Source organism: Hibiscus syriacus, unplaced genomic scaffold (genome assembly GCF_006381635.1).
Source record: "Hibiscus syriacus cultivar Baekdansim isolate YM2019G1 unplaced genomic scaffold, ASM638163v2 tig00011547_pilon, whole genome shotgun sequence".
Classification (NCBI taxonomy): Eukaryota; Viridiplantae; Streptophyta; class Magnoliopsida; order Malvales; family Malvaceae; genus Hibiscus; species Hibiscus syriacus.
This window is the reverse complement of record NW_024062249.1, coordinates 249581-264758: the sequence shown is the minus strand read 5'-3', so window position 1 is coordinate 264758 and position 15178 is coordinate 249581.

Below are 15178 nucleotides of genomic sequence, written 5' to 3'. Positions count from 1 at the left end.
TATTTTCGTTAAAAGCTAATATCGAAATTATCTGGTTAAGAAATTACAGAAATGCCCTTAAGAGGTAGAATAGTCTGAGTTGACTCTGAATGAGAAAACACTTTAAGGATTCGTACTTAACTCGATTAAGTACGGATTTGATTGTTAAGATCCTGACTTAGTTCAGGAAAATTCCTGATATTCTGTTTGTAAAATCTGAGAAGACATTTGACCTAAAAATATCTGAGTTATGAATTTAATAGTAAGATCGGACGGAAGGAAATGATTGAAATACGCTGAAACTGTAAAATGACCAAAATACCCCCGTAATGGGAATGACTCAAGAATATCACCAAGCTCAGGAATGATTGGATATCCTCGAGCTCTGAAATGAATGGAATAAAACTGAACACCAAAATTACCATAATACCCTTTTGGCCTATATTAAGTAAATGCATTGGATTAATTAAGGAATCCAAATAAGCATAGGTATTGGACTACCTTTAAAAGTTATGGAACATAACTTAAGTGAGCCGATCAACCTTAATAATATGTCAGTACCTGAACGATATAGATATTACTTGAATGTGTGTTCGTCTTCTCAAGTTTGGCTCAATGATAAATTTTGGAAGTATTCTGAAATTCAGGAACGTTTGAATTACTCTAGAAAATCCTGAAGTACTGGAATGGAGATGACTGCTAAATGAAATAGTAACCTCAATGACTGAGGATTTAGTAAGTGATTTGGATAAGTCTGGAAACTCTGATTTACGTAGTGTACAATTACAATGGGTTATGAACAAATTAATCAAGTATGTTAGCATTCATGATATTGTGGAAGTGTGAAATAAAATAAAGACATGGAAGATCTATTCAACGATGATTCCGAAAATGGTCTATGGACAAGAATTATGGTATTAAAGAGTAAATACCCTGGAAGAACAATTGACCAATCGACATGCATTAGTTCTGGGAATTATTCATGTAAGAGTTGTTGATAATCTGATCAATCGACATAGAATATAAATGTCCTGAACCTTCATTTCTTCCTTATCAGCTCAAGTCACATTCTGAATAACTGATGATTCTGTCAGTTAATGAACTCTTCCAATAGTGATTCTAAATTCCAACATTCTATCGACATACTGAAGAACTGTGTTTCTCTGCTTGATACAGTACCTCTAAATAATACTTGTAACTCTAGTGTGTTCCCTAATTTCATGAATATTTTATATGATTTCAATTTGAATTCTGTTATGATCTGACCTGGATTCTGATCTGATGTTGACATGGATTGATCTGATACATGACCTGGATTCTGATATGATACTTGACTTGAATTATGTTTTGATTTTTGATATATCCGTTTACGGACAGAACATGTTTTATTGGGGGGGGGTATTGTTGGAGGAAGATTACTTGGAGGCTCCTCGGCTTTGTGCTCAGGGCCTTACTTGCAGGCTCCTCGGCTTTGTGCTTAGGGCCTTACTGTTCGTGACGGGGTTGTATGGTTCTGGGGAACCTACACATTTTGTTCGTGACGGATGGGGGTATATATATATATATGTTTTAAATATATCTGAAAAGTTACATGTTTCTTTTTGGGAACACACTAGATAACCTATTCTGATCTCCTGAACTCAGTCATCCGAAATATTTCTCTGAAACGAAAGCTCATTGTCCGTTACCACCTGAAATATCAGTAGGATCTGCTCAACATAAAAATCTAAAATGTTCGGAAACAAAAAGGAAATATATATTTATCTGTATCTGCACGTTCATCAGCATCATCTGGTAGTTCTGTATTACTGAGCTTTCCAAAGCTCACTCTGTTACTCATCTTTTCAGGCTAAAAGAATTGTACCAGTGTAGCTATCGACTTCAGTAAGGGAGTTCTTCCGACGTTGTTGCAGAGTATGGTACATGTGATTAGGGGGCATGTAATTGTATTTTGATTTATATACGAGTCTGAAGATCTGTTTTATTTTTTTAATAGCGACAAATGATTTTATAAGTTACACGTTTCAATAAAAAGTTTTAAATTTTCCGCTATTTTTACAGTGGGTCGCTCCGGTGGCCCTAATGTGACTTCCCGGATCGGATCGGGTTACCCTTATCGGTCTGGGGGGTTACATTTAGTGGTATCAAAGCTATGGTTTTAGTCAAAATTTTCAAGATAGATCGGCCGGTCGAATGTCAAAATATGTCTAATTAGTACATGCCCCTATACTGCAATCGTACCTCTCTGAGCCGAAACTCTTAGGTTGAGTCCCTATCTGTAATGAGTAAATCTAAGTTTTTATCCGTTAACACTCTATCGTTTTATAAAAGGAATATGAGTAACGTCTGTCTAAATTCTGTAAAGTACCTCGCGAGCCATGTGATAGTTACTCATTTGAGAAATTCCTAACCAACTCCAGAAATGGAATTAGGATATGTTATCGCTCTTTGTGCCTATCCTCGTAACTAAGGCTTGAATTGATTCCACAAGGATAAATATATTCTGATCCTTTTATTGGAATGAGGGAGAGTTCTGATAAGAATGTATATTCAACTGGTTAAGGATTAGCGAATGATCAGTACTTCTGTAAAAGCTACTGAAGATATGGAAGAATTGATGGAATTTTTTTCTGAAATTTGTAAAATGAATGAATTTCGAGGACGAAATTTTTTTTAAGAGGGGAGAATTGTAACACCCCAATTTGTGGGGTTAAATATTTTAATAGAATGTGGGGTTTAATGTATCAATCAAATTTGGTATTATCTTCAACCACCCCACCCCAGTCTGCACTTCAATCTCCACCCACCATATTTTGTATTATTTATTTCAATAATTGTAGGAAAATAAAGAATCACAAGTGGCTAAAAGTTGTCATGAACCATGATTTTCTTCTTAACATGCGCCACCAAAACACACCTGCCTCCACCCCTCTTATAATTCTACACTCACGAGATTTTCCAAAGTATGAACAGATGCAAGGACAAAGCAAACAACCACATGGAGTCTTCGCACCGCCTAACACCGATCAACAAACTATAAGGGATCCGACCATCTCCTATCTTCATCTACTTGAATCTCCACTTTTTGAGGAGCTTCCTCAACCCAAAATTGATCATCATTACCGGCAGCATTGTTCACGGCTAAAAGGTGAGTTGCCTAGTTCGCCGAGCGGGGGATAAAACAGAATCGACAAGTATGGAAAGTAACCGCCCGCCACTGAGTCTTCCAAATCAAGGCGTTGATCTTCGATCTATCGAGATCCGAGGAGGTTAACTTAGCAATCACCATTCTTGAGTTCCCCTCTACTTCAACCTCTTGAAGACCCAGGTCCAAGGCAAAACGCACAACATGCATGGCAGCATAAGCTTCTGCCATAAACGCAGAGAGTCAAAATTAACTTTGGCTAGAGGACTACGAGGAGCTTGCCATCAAACGGTAGGAGAAGAGGGACACTTCTCAACAGTCGATTCACTTCCAAGTAATCACGATGCTGGGCCTTCACCAAGGTAAATCCACCAGCCGCTGGTAACAAAGTTTTGCCCAGACCTGACCTGGTAAGTAGTAATCACGATCAGCATGGGTGATCGATTCAGCAGCTCTCCTACATCTTGTGCAATAGGGGTCGGTAATAAGTCTTTTAGAATACAAATTCTATAATGTTGGGATACAATGGTGGTTGGATTGTTCGTGCAAGGACAAAAATAATGAATGGAATTGTTTTGATCATAGCTTTGGTCTTTGATTCATTGCCACATGGATACAACCGGAATTAATAATGGATAGTGGTGTATTCAAGGGACACTCCACGTGGGTTATGTGGCAATACCCCACACACAAATTACTTGCAAAATGGGATTATGATTCCCAAAAGGAAAATCACGTTGGTGGTGATTTAAAAATAAAATATAGTGGAAAATCGCATCATGAGTGCTTGGTAAGAACTTGACCTTGTCTCATAGTTTTCTTTAGTTTTAGTTTATGGCTCAATAGTATAAATTAATTCGGTTCAGTCCCTAATTTTTAGTGATTAATCATTAAAGTAACCCCACATATATTCTATTATACTAATTGGGTTTACAAATTATTATTTCAATTCTAATAAGCTATCTTTATGGCGAGGAAAATTATTTGGATTCGAGTTAGAAATTTTGATGGTCTGGATTGAGAGGAAAATATTGGAAGTTGAATCAAATATCGAGGGCATTCGAATGGAATTTTTATGGTCGATCAGTATGACACAGAAATCGAGGTAATACTTTACTACCTCTTTATGATTTATGGAACATGTTTATATTGATAAATGCATGAACAAGATAATGTTGGACACTTTGGAGGAGTTGAATAATTTATACACTCGATGATGTGGTAGAAATTCTATACTGATTACGGATCGAATGACTAATATAAGAGATTGAGGAATTGTTAGATTAAATTACAAGTTTGTGATTAGTGATAAAGAAATCAGCCCTGTATCTGCAACTTATAATTTATTTCATCAAGGTTAAATGTTAAAAGTACTTGGATGAGAAATTGTGAGAATAATATGGTAAGATAAAATTACGAAAATACCCTGATGTTCTAAGATGACAAGAATAGTCCCTGGAAGTTGGTTAATAACTCTGAAAAGACATATTCATCTGGTAAAAATTATTGATGTGCATAAGAAATGCTAGTTTTGATTAGGAAATGCGGATAACCGGTTTTTAGTCTTATGAGGGTTTGTGAAAGATACTAGAAGTCTGTTAAAGGAATAATTTCAAGATCAGAGAGTGTTCAGGAAATCAATTAATCATAAGATCTCTAAATTATAATTATTTTCGTTAAAAGCTAATCTAGAAATTATCTGGTTAAGAAATTACAGAAATGCCCTTAAGAGGTGAGATAGTCTGAGTTGACTCTGAATGAGAAAATACTTAAGGATTCGTACTTAACTCGATTAAGTACGTATTTGATTGTTAAGATCCTGACTTAGTTCAGGGAAATTCCTGATATTCTGTTTGTAAAATCTGAGAAGACATTTGACCCAGAAATATCCGAGTTATGAATTTAATAGTAAGATCGGACAGAAGGAAATGATTGAAATACGATGAATCTATAAAATGACCAAAATACCCCTGTAATGGAAATGACTCAAGAATATCACCAAGCTCAGGAATGATTGGATATCCTCGAGCTATGAAATGAATGGAATAAAATTGAACACCAAAATTACCAAAATACCCTTTTGGCCTATATTAAGTAAATGCCTTGGATTAATTAAGGAATCCAAATAAGCATAGGTATTGGACTACCTTTAAAAGTTATGGAACATAACTTAAGTGAGCCGATAAACCTTAATAATATGTCAGTACCTGAACGACATAGATATTACTTGAATGCGTGTTCGTCTTCTCAAGTTTGGCTCAATGATAAATTTTGGAAGTATTCAACTCAGCTCAACTCTAGATCGTATTCAGTATTAAGAATTGGACGTTTGTTCGACAATCAACCACGAAGACCAAATTGAATGGAATGGAAGTACAACATTTATCTGAAATTCAGGAACGTTTGAATTACTCTGGAAAATCCTGAAGTAACTGGAATGGAGATGACTGCTAAATGAAATAGGTAACCTCAATGACTGAGGATTTAGTAAATGATTTGGATAAGTCTGGAAACTCTGATGAGTTTACGTAATGTACAATTACAATGGGTTATGAACAAATTAATCAAGTATGTCAGCATTTCATGATATTGTGGAAGTGTGGAAATGAAATAAAGACATTGGAAGATCTATTCAACGATGATTCCGAAAATGGTCTATGGACAAGAATTATGGTATTAAAGAGTAAATACCCTGGAAGAACAATGAATTGACAATCGACAGGCATTAGTTTCTGGGAACTATTCATGAAGAGTTGTCTGATAATCCGATCAATCAACATAGAATATAAATGTCCTGAACCTTCATTCTTCCTTATCAGCTCAACATTCTGAATAACTGATGATTCTGTCAGTTAATGAACTCTTCCAATAGTGATTCTAAATTCCAACATTCTATCGACATACGATCTCTGTGTTTTCTGATACAGTACCTCTAAATAATACCTGTAAACTCTGGTGTGTTCCCTAATTACATGAATATTTTATATGATTTCAAATTTGAATTCTGTTATGATACCTGACCTGGATTCTGATCTGATGTTGACATGGATTCTGATCTGATACATGACCTGGATTCTGATATGATACTTGACTGAATTTGTTTTGATTTTTGATATATCCGTTTACAGACGGAATATGTTTTATTGGGGGGGTATGTTGGAGGAAGATTACTTGGAGGCTCATCGGCTTTGTGCTCAGGGCCTTACTTGCAGGCTCCTCGGCTTTGTGCTGAGGGCCTTATTGTTCGTGACGGGGTTGTATGGTTCTAGGGAACCTACACATTTTGTTCGTGACGGATGGGGGTATATATATATATGTTTTAAAAAGATCTAAAAAGTTACATGTTTTTTTTGGGAACACACTAGATAACCTATTCTGATCTCCTGAACTCAGTCATCCGAAATATTTCTCTGAAACGAAAGCTCATTGTTCGTTACCACCTGAAATATCAGTAGGATCTCTGCTCAACATAAAAATCTGTAAATGTTCGGAAACAAAAAGGAAATATATATTTATCTATATCTGCACGTTTATCAGCATCATCTGGTAGTTCTGTATTACTGAGCTTTCCAAAGCTCACTCTGTTACTCATCTTTTCAGGCTAAAAGAATTGTACCAGTGCAGCTATCGACTTCAGTAAGGGAGTTCTTCCGGCGTTGTTGTAGAGTATGGTACATGTGATTAGGGGGCATGTAATTGTATTTTGATTTATATACGAGTCTGAAGATCTATTTTATTTTTTTAATAGCGACAAATGATTTTATAAGTTACACGTTTCAATAAAAAGTTTTAAATTTTCCGCTATTTTTACAGTTGGTCGCTCCGGTGGCCCTAATGTGACTTCCCAGATCGGATCGGGTTATCCTTATCGGTCTGGGGGGTTACAAAATAAGGAGTAATTTAAAACTTTTATAACATATAAATGACTAACTTACATCAAATACATTTACATTATTGTAAATGTCGATCAGAGCATGCATAATTCACTTATTCATCTACATATAACTTATTCAAAACGTTTACAAAATTATTCAGAGCTTATACAATATATTCTTTTAAATATATGCCAACTAGAACTTTATATACAAAAAGACATATTATTCACCTCTTTTCTGATCTGATATTCGGTAAGGAGAACTGACCTGTCTTGCTCCACATTGCTCTTTAATCTTCTCGAAACCTATGTATAAATTACTTACACGCTAAGTCTATGACTTAGTGAGGCAAATAAACATATAAATGTAAACTATAACTTGTAATCATGCATGAACAATTACTTCTACCATAGCATACCCAAACATATATATGTTCATCCATCAAATCCAAACATGCATATAATTATCTTCATTCCTATCATTATCATTTTATTATCATTCATATTTCTATTCTCTTGTTCATATGATTTATTATGTTCATATCATATATCTTATAACATATACAATAATCACTAACACACAGATATCCTGTCATATAATTCATATCCCAAAACATACATATCACATACATTGTATTCAATATCATCTCTTATTAGCCCATGTACACATGTGAGAACTGTAGATATGTGAGTCTATTGAGGTTGTGCACTATACTGTCACCACAGCTTGTATAATTCCCACTAGGGGCGCATAGAATTTGTCCCGAAGGACCACGTAGATGTCCCAAAGGACTAGATATAACACATATGTCCCGAAGGACCACTATGTACAAAAGGACCACTATGTCCCGAAGGACCACTATGTCCCGAAGGACCGCGTAAACCCTCGACTCTTGGCATGCCAACTACACCTCTAGCTCTCAATACACATAACATGGGCATTTTCACTTATATAATTTCACATATACACTTTCATATCACATGTTCATATAAACTCATAGCTTCTTTCACATATACATGTAGACATATAGCTTCTTTTCATGTAATTTATATCACTTTTCATATAATTCACATGTTCACATATCTCTTTCCATATTCTCATAGACATATAAAAACATAGATCCTCATCACATAACTTATATTACATGTTCATATAATCATTTATATCTATACCACATAACTTATAACACTTTCTCTTGTTATTACATAAGTCATTATTATTTACCTAGTTTATGATCATATAACTTATATCACAGAGTCGCATCATCACATAAATCATATCACATAGAAATGAACATAACAATATATATTCACATACTATCGGCTACCAACTATACTTATTTTCATGCATTCATAAAACCAGAACATGGAAATAGACTCATCGCAAGTCTAATTTCCATATAATCATATACTCTAATCATATGCACTCACCTTAGCCTTGTTTGCTTTGAATCAATCCTAATCCTTCGATTGTTTTGGAACAAGTTTTCCTTCTATATCTACATAGTAATACATTAATACTTATCAGTATACTAATTGATATATTCTAAACTATCACTTCTTAAGCTAAAAGAAAGACTAATTTCATCTCTTAATGAAGGTATGAATCGATGCACTCTACAGTGCATCGATGCATCCCTTAACGTGTGCAACGATACACTACCTGTGCATCGGTACACAATTCACCTTTGATGTTTTAATATTAAGGGGTGCATCGATACATTGATGGCATTCGATGTTTGTATTTAAAGAAGTGCATCGATACACCTTGAACAATTTCTGGGATTTACTTATGATGTATCAGTACACAATGAATGTGTATCGATGCACTCTGCCCAGAATTCACTTCTTGAACCCGAAAACTTATCCATTTTGGCTTAAATCCTTCATCTCTCATCCCCTTTTCTATTCTTAACTCCAGTACACATACTTAAACCAATATATACTCATTTATTTCATCTTAAACCTCAAAATCCTATATTCCTCATGAAATTCAAGAATTATACCAACTTTGCAACATGATTAAATTCCACTTTTAACACTTTGTTTGTCTTAACTAGATTGATGACAAGTCAAATTTAACTTCCAATTCTAGATATGAACTTTATTCCAAGATTTCATTCAAAAACTCACAATCTTTAATCTCTTCTAATTCCATCATCTTTTGATTTTAAGATAACTTAAGCTTTCATTGAGCTTAGTTATCATCTAATAATCATAATCCCATCTTAAATTTAACAAGAAACAAACTAACCAGAAACTCACCTTGTTTTGGGTTCCCACGTATTAAGGAAAAAGAAGAGAAAGAGAACTCTGGAAGCTTGTAGATTTCTCTTCCCTTCTACGTGGTTAATATATAAACTTTCTTTAATTTAATTATTTCCCTTACAAAAGACCCTTTTGCTCTTCACTTCATCTAATAATTACTTACCTCTTTCAGGTAATATTTTTCAAATGAATCATTGAACTATTCTATTCTTCTACTTTAGTCACCAAGTTCTGAAATTTTACAATTTAGTCACTAACTCATAGATTGGGATGTTACATTATCACTTTCCAAAGAAGTTATAACTATAATTCTCAAGAGAGTATTTAATTCAGTTGATATTTAAAGAATTTTTAGATTTATATTTACTCATTATTCATAACCTTTGAATGTAGCATTTTATTTAAAATTCAAAAGTCAAACGACTTACATACCATAAAAACAAACAAAGAAAAATAAGTTCAAACAAGATAATAAGATTGTAAGTGCAACAAATGTTCATGGTGTATGAAATGGCTTCTTCTCGGTTCAGATTAGAATGCCCCATCACTCATCAAAGGACCATGCCCCTAAATCGATCAGATTTTGGACATTATGTTTTAATGCCCTCATAATCCTTAGTAGTGTGTCCTGAGCTTCCTATGTGGTAGCTACACACTGTAATAAAATTATAGCATTCGGGAAATGGCGATTTCTTTGGCTTGGATTACACTGGAGTCATCAAACTTCTCTCAACCAGTGTTGGAAGCAATTTTTCTTATGTCATCAGAATTGGATCAATATGAGTCTTTTCTTGGGTTACTTTGTGGTATCTGGTCCCATGTTTTTCTGAATAAGATCCCACTATGTTGACCTCATCTCTTATCTCAGCATCAACGTTGCCAATGCCCCATATTTTGTCATTTTTTATGGCTCTTTCAATCATTTCCCCACACATGACAATGTCAGGGAAACTCTTGGTGGCAGCCTCTATCATATGATCGATATAGGAAGACTTTAAGGTATTGATAAACATGATAGTAAACTCTCTTTCAGTCACTAATGGATAAACTTGGGATGTCATGTTCCTCTATCATTGTGCGTACTATCGGAAGCTCTCATTGTACTTCATCCTCATATTTTGTAATGTTATTCGATCAAGGGTTCATATGCTTGTATTGACCTAAGAATACCTGAGCCAGGTCTTTCCAAGATCAAATTTGAGTACGATTTAACTAGCTATACCACTTGGAAGTAGGTCTAGTTAGGCTATCTTGAAAGCAGTGAATCAACAACTTATCATTCTCCACATGGCCAACCATTCGCCTGCAGAACATGGTGATGTGGGATGAATGAAAAGTAGTCTTATCATACTTCTCAAAGTCAAGAGCTTTAAACTTAGGCACAAAGATAAGATCGGGGACCAGACTTAGTTCTTTGGCATCAAACCCATAGAAAGACTCAGAAATCTCCTTAGATTTTATCTTTTCCTCTAGAATTTTCAGTTGTTGAGTGAGGTTATTCTTGAATCTTTCACTCAAATCTAGGAACTTGCTATCAGCATATAAACCATTGTGTTTTTCTCCAGAAGCAATAGTATAATTAATGTGGATAGAAACTCCATCCTGATGTTGAGGTGGGTTCTCAGTAACAAATGAAGCTTGAGGTTTAGATTCTTGATGCACTGTGGTGGCAACTGGAATATGAATAGGCATAAAACCTGTAGGATGCGTCCTCAACGATGTTCTTATCCTTAACCACATGTTCCATGAACATGTCTTCCATCTTTTTAAGTAAACCTTCTTGTGAATTTTCAATGTCAGCATCTAGTTGAGCCAATCTACCCTTTACTTCTTCTTATATTTCTCTTTGATCTTTTGTCAATCCTATTTAGTCAATCATCAATTTCTTTATCCATCTTCTTAGTATCGTGCAGACTCTAAGTGTTATTACTTCTAGTAGGGGCCAAAATTACTACGATCGAAAATCTCTTCTTATTACTGAGGGTTTTTATGAATGAATATTTTAATGTATGATTTTAAAATATGTAAAAGTATAAACAATGCAAATGAAATGAGGAATGCATATATGCAAAAAGATATTGATCTTGAAATAACTATTCCTAGAACAATTCTCGAATGACTGACAATGTCTCGATACTATGGGAAAGTGAAAATCAAAGAATATTTAGCTCTATCTCCTAGCTATTCAAGTCATGCGAGTCGTTGGATAATGCATCATCCTTCATCTAATTTGGGCATATTAAAAACCTTCAAAGCTTCTACTTCTTCTTCTATTATAGAAAATCATCTAACTGGCTCACGACCTTTAGCTATTATCTTCAGTGTTAAATCTTCTTGAGCCTAGCTTGTTATCTCAGCAGGTAGACTGTCTCTTGAATCTTGTTGTCTTTTACTTTGTTCACAGAGGAATCTTTGAAATTTTATCTATCCCAACAAAAGGCATTATCGTTTCAAGAACCTTCTAAATGACCAGTTATTTTAGAGATTCATACCTTTGAATGAAATTTCAAGTTTATGCAGAAAATAAAGCACGACAAAACACATAACAAGTAAAAAGGAAATAAAGTTAGTAGAAGTAATAATCAAAGTAATGTGAACAAGTAAAAATAATTAAATATAACTCATAAATGAGGCTACAAAGAAAACATGCAAAGGAAATTAAAGTCTTAATCGCATGCATTCTATTTCTCCTAGGTTATCCACATAGCTCTAATGGGGTAGGCTTACTAAATTCTATACACGAAGTTCAATTCTAGAAAAGGATTCTCAAATTGTTATTACAACCTACTAAGGTTAATAAAGACTTCGATTTTGACCCATTATAGACTTGCGAAATGAATTCAGTTTAGGGGATCACACCACTAAATGCATATCATAAAATTGATATCCGGACAAGCACCTAAAATGCTTTCCATAGGTCATTTGTGAGACCTTCACTAGGAAGCCCAATACTCTTGTAAGGTATGATGTTCCCCCTACTTAGGTGAAACAGGACTTAAAGCTCGGATATAAAGCTTGGATATGTGATACAACATTCCTATTTATGTTCAATCAAGTAAAAGCATTAACCAGAGAGAAAATCTTTTTTTCGAATTTTTGAAAAAACATAATGAATCTTAAATTAATAAATTCAAACTCAAAACCTCTAGATCTCGAATATAGGGTAATTGGCACGTGGCTCGACTATCAATATTTGTTATAGAAAACAAAATATCCTTAGTAGAATCGTCAAGTTGTCGACACCACTTTTCTCCCGAGAGGTAGAAAATAGTATGACTTGGATTTTCTTTGAAATGTTTTATGAAATATTGGGAGTTGCCGCCAACCATTTTTAAGGTACGATTGGAACACCTAAAATCAGGTAATTTAAATAAAACATTTTATTCTATCAAAAATACAAGCTTTGTATGCGAAAACCATAAATCAAGCTCGGGAGTTAGTTACGTGTGGGGAAGGATTAAACCCCCCACAGCGCTAAAAAATTAGTACCTAGTCGATTACCCTATATTCAAAAATTAAAAATTTTAAGTTCGAGGTTTTATTTAATTTAAAATTCATTACGTATGCAAGGTTTTGAAAATGATATCGATTTACTTTTAGAATTACCAGTGATCACCCACAGAGCATAATGTGGAGGATACACTATTAACCCCTAGTAAATGAACATTGCTTTGTTTTAAATCATGATGCAATCAAACAACCATTTATTGACCTAATTATACTAAATGATTAATTAAGGCTTTCCTCTAACCTAAAGTGTCAGATTATGTAATTTAAAGAACCTAGAGGTATAGGCCTAAAAATGCAGTCCCTAATATTAATCCTAATTAATTATTGAATCGAATAATCGAAATGGTCCCTTGGGTTGTTAATGCGAAAGTCAAATCGAATTATTCAATAAATTTAAAAGTTCAAAGACTAATTTCTAAGAAATCTAAGTTCAAAGACTAAATCTAAACTCTAACTATTCTCACATGACCTAGATTAAAGGAAATATAAATCTAAACTCTAACTATTCTCACATGTCCTACATTAAAAGAAATCTAAATCTAAGGATTTAATCTATAATCAAGTGTCTAAAACTAAATTAGAAATATACAAAATAAAGAAAAAATATATATAATAAATTAAAGGGTTAAATGTAAATAACAAAATTAAAATAGGGACTAGAATGTAATAAAATAAAAATACAACAAATAATTCGAATTAAAACGAATATTAAAGGTAACTAAGCTGAAATGAATGAAAGTAGAACATCAAAATCGAAATAAATCAAAAAATAAAGACTAGTGATCAAAATATAAAAACATGGCTAAAGTTGATGGACTGAAACATGAATAACCCATAAATTTATTTCTAACCAGTTAATCAAATTAAAAAATACAAAATAGCAACACAAGGACATGTATTTCGAATTAAAGGTAAAGAAAGACAAATCTGGTGACCAAATTAGAAGAATGCAAAATAGGGGACCAACGCTACAAATACGTGGATCTACAGTAACCCGTATTCTAATTAGACCGAAAAACTTATGAAACAACAAAATCCTAGCCATTTACGAGTGAATTTTGTGTTCTTCATTTTGTTTTTTTCGAAGACCCTATCTCTTTTCGACTCTATTTTATTTTGAAATACCGAAAATGAAACCTAAGCCCTAAAAATGACATGCAAGGACTACTAACTCTAAGAACGGTTAGGCTCTTAGATTCCAAAACTCGATACTCAACTTCGAAGATGAAAATGACTCTGACAAGGTAAAAACCCAACTACCTTTCTGATTTGGGTTCGAAGAAAAGATGAAAGAAAAGCAATAAAAAATATTGTTTTGATTAAAAACTAGATCTAGAAAATACCTTTAAAATGAAAAAAATGTGTTGCTCGATTTTAGAAAAAAGAATATGTTTTCTATTGCTTTTTGAATTGGGGGAATCCCTTTACAAATTTCTCTGTTTTTTTCTTTTTGAATCGGGAGAGCTCCCCCTTTACATTGGTTTGCTTTAGGTTTTATATTAATCCACATTGCCATTAAAAATTAAATAAAATAACATTTTATCCCCCTATTCGTATAATCCTTGATTTGGTGCCTTTAGATGATTTTGAGAGTTAATGGAGCAGGTGGCAACAGTGGAGTGGAGATGCAGTTAACCAGGGCATGGGCACTATGGCAGGGAGATGTGGCATATTTTGGGGCATTGAATTCCCCAGATTTTCAAGATTTTCCTCCTTTTTGTTGTTGTAGTTAATGATAATAATATAATATATGTAGTGGTGAAAATTGGTTATTACATGAGCCAATTGAATGCTCAACTGAAAACTGTTGTTGTAGCCAAACTCCACTAAAGGCAAGTGGTCCTCCCAACTACCCTCTAGATCGATAATGGTGCACCTGAGCATGTCCTCTAAGATTTGGATATCTTGCTCTGACTGGCCATCTATCTAAGGATGGAAAACTATGTTGAAGTTTTAGTTTAGTGCCTAGGGACTCATGAAGGACTTTTTAAAAGTAAGAAGTGAATCTAGGGTCTCTGTCTGATATAATGGAAGTGGGTACATGATCACTCTCCAAAAGATTTATATTTTATATGCTTTTTACTTAGGTTAAGTTTGTATTCTAGCATAGTTAGGATCATATTTAGATGTGGTTTAGCATATTTTACATCATTTGTATAGTGGGAGCGAGTTCCTGATACTTAGGTTGATTTTAATATTTTTGCTGCAAAATTGATGCTCTGACATTGTTAATGTTCTAGTCGTTGTTGTACGCTTATGTTGGACTGGATTACCGAGACGATGTTACAGTCTTTCAGAGTCACCAGGCAGCTGGAAAAATTTTAGAAATTGACTGTTGTTCACAGCTGGCGCGGGATTAAAGGTTAGAATTTGAATTTAAAAAAGAATTTTCAGAAAATTGT